The sequence below is a fragment of the Adiantum capillus-veneris genome, chromosome 17, assembly GCF_014529385.1.
Source record: "Adiantum capillus-veneris isolate H3 chromosome 17, ASM1452938v2, whole genome shotgun sequence".
NCBI lineage: Eukaryota > Viridiplantae > Streptophyta > Polypodiopsida > Polypodiales > Pteridaceae > Adiantum > Adiantum capillus-veneris.
The window spans coordinates 44,313,971-44,316,939 of record NC_140947.1 but is presented as its reverse complement, the minus strand read 5'-3'; the positions used below and the strand labels follow the sequence as shown (position 1 = coordinate 44,316,939).

Below are 2,969 nucleotides of genomic sequence, written 5' to 3'. Positions count from 1 at the left end.
CTTACACCAATCATGATGAGGTGTCTTAGAGGCATAGGAAGCTATACATAAGAGCTACTTGGAAGTGATGTAGTACTGGGAAATTTCGTCAGTTGATATGTATGCCAATTGTCAATTTATGGGGCTCTAATAAAATCTCAACAATTGTTCAAGGAGCTACCCAATTGTGATGTGGTACCTTGGTGAGCTGCTTCACACACACACACACACACACACACACACACACACACACACAAAGAGAGAGAGAGAGAGAGAGAGAGAGAGAGAGAGAGAGAGAGAGAGAGAGAGAGAGAGAGAGAGAGAGAGAGAGAGAGAGAGAGAGAGAGAATGAAATGGTATATTAACGTCTTCAAAAGGACAAGATGAACTATGAGACCAATATATTACATACTAGTGAATCAGATACCATGTATGAGTACAAAAAAAGGGATACTAAATTGAATCTAGAAGTGTTACTAGCTGGAACTATGTGGGGCATGTGTCATTACTAATACAATGGGTACCCAATACAAGAGAGAGATACAATGGGTGATGAATCCATTCTCATTTGTACTCTGAATGTCGAGATTGTATGGCTCCAATTCTCTATTGTATTCTCCATCGATGTTGTGTAGCTCCTCTCCTCAATTGTGGGCGTATCGATCTCCTAGCTTCAATGCTTGGTCAATGAGAGTATTGTGGGTGTGAGTATGAGCTGAGATTTGCAATGGTGGTTTCTCCTACTAGGTTGCAGTGGCTATGGCGGGTGCTTCCTGTGAGGATCCATGGCTTGGAGGGAGCACAGAGAAACGAGAGTGAGAGGAGGGAGAGAGACTCGACACAGCAATAAAAAAGCACACTATACTTTATTATTATTTCCTTTATTAAAACTTACAATATATAGAAAAATTGCCATGCACACTCTACATAGACTGGAATTTCCTCTGCATGCTATAAGGGGAGTTTCCCACGGGCTTAGACCACTAAATCCGGGTTGAATAACTAACAATCCCCCCCTCAAGCCCAAACTAGACAGGCCACTCTCATGAAACCTCGAGTTTTTGGTGTACGTGTCAACCATGAGTTTTAGGTTCTCTCGCAACCAAGGATTTTTGTTGTATCCATAACCTGGTGCAATGATAGTAAAAACCTCCCTTGAACAGATAGGGTGTAGGTCAAAAAAATAGCTACCAATAAATGGAGTTTTTGGTTCACTGCCAAACCTTGGATTTAAGGTGTACCCAATAACCTCATGAGAAGCGAGACAAAAATTGGTTGAGAACAAAGATGTTTGGGAGGTCTTACCACTTATGTATTTGTGGCAGTGTCTAACCCATACAAGTTTTTATCATGGCATGACTTGCTATATGATGAGAGAAAACAAGGCTTTGGATGCTTTTATTGACAAAAGATAAACTTTAAGCAAAAACTCACACTAAACTGATAAAAATAGTCTGTGAAATTGTGCATATGTTGATGGATTGAGTGCTTGAAGCAAATTGTCAAAATAAAAGTCATTACTAGCTGTTTTTCTACCGTTTTGATGTTGGATGCCACTTTATTCTGTTGTATAAATGGATAGGTGAATCAAATTAACAAATACAAAATGACCATCTCCAGTTGCATGTTTGGTCAAGTTGATATTGTCCAATTCTAACCTCTCTAGAATAGAAACTTGACATCCACTTATTATAGAGCCAAACAAGCCCAAAAATGTCATCAACTCCACAAAATCAACTTTACTCCTTAGAAACGTTAGTAAGAGCATACAACGTGGCACCGATGATAACCAGAGCATCACCCAAAGCAGTATTACTGCCTCCCGCTCTATCATTGGCATGTACATCAGATAGGATGACGAGCACGAGTCCCAAAACACAAGCACATACCCCAATAAGTTGGCCGGTTTAGGGTTTGGTCTTTATAAATAGCCAAGTCAATAGGAGAACACAAGTCAACAGTCTAGCAACATCAAACTTGTAAGAGATGTGTACTGATATGATTTGACAACAAAATAATTGCCTTCCACATCCATAAGAGCTAAAATAAGATAATAATACCAGCACACCTGTAGTGGCTTATTTCTAATGATAAATATGCCTCGATAAAAAGGGGCAGCAAGAAGATAATTGCAAATTGATTGGGAGGTCAGAGTGTTGATTCCTTGGCGCACAAGAATTTTGGAAGTGAGGCCCGTGAAGGTGTTGAGCAGGGAAGCAAACTGGCCAAGAGCGAGAGCCCCAAGCTTGCTGAATAGAGCCACAAACATAGTATTTACAGTGCCTAGGTTTGAAAGGTCAAGCTCCACATCAAGGCCAACCATATCTATAGCCTAGAAACTAGCTAGGTCATATTGCCGCCATCTTTTGCGTTTGATAAAATACCATAAGAATAAGCAATCTCTTCGAACTTTTCGGCAGCTTCTAGGTTGTCAACATTCTTGTTTGGATGAAACTTGAGAGCCAATTTTTTTGTAGGCCGCCTTGATCTCTTTCTCAGAAGCATATTTATCCACATTTAGAACTTCATAAGGATCTCTTCTTTGTGGTATAGGTGTCATAGTAGCCGCTTGGCCCTTTCTCTTCTATGGAAACATTCTTTGTTATTGCGAGCGCCAAGCTCTGATACCAGGTGTTAGGTTGCAGTGGCTATGGCGGGTGCTTCCTGTAAGGAGCCATGTCTTGGAGGGAGCACAGAGAAACGAGAGCGAGAGGAGGGAGAGAGACTCAACACAACAATAAAAAAACATGCTATAGTTGATTATTGTTTCCTTTATAAAAACTTACAATATATAGCAAAAGTTCCATGCACACTCCACATAGACTAGACCTTCCTCTGCATGCTATAAGGGGAGTTTCCCATTGGCTTAGACATTAGGGCCAAAAACGGTTTAAAAAGGGTTGTTTGCTAATCCATGGATTAAGGAATAGCCCTTGACACGTAAACAAAAGTGTGCCATTCCTGTCTCCTCCATCTTGGGCTTTTGTGGT

General features: G+C 40.7%; 1 pseudogene; it reads right to left on the bottom strand.

Moving 5' to 3' along the window:
• Positions 1-1,537: 1,537 nt before the first annotated feature.
• On the bottom strand, positions 1,538-2,302 carry LOC147437138 (uncharacterized; annotated as a pseudogene).
• Between the last annotated feature and the right edge of the window lie 667 nt (positions 2,303-2,969).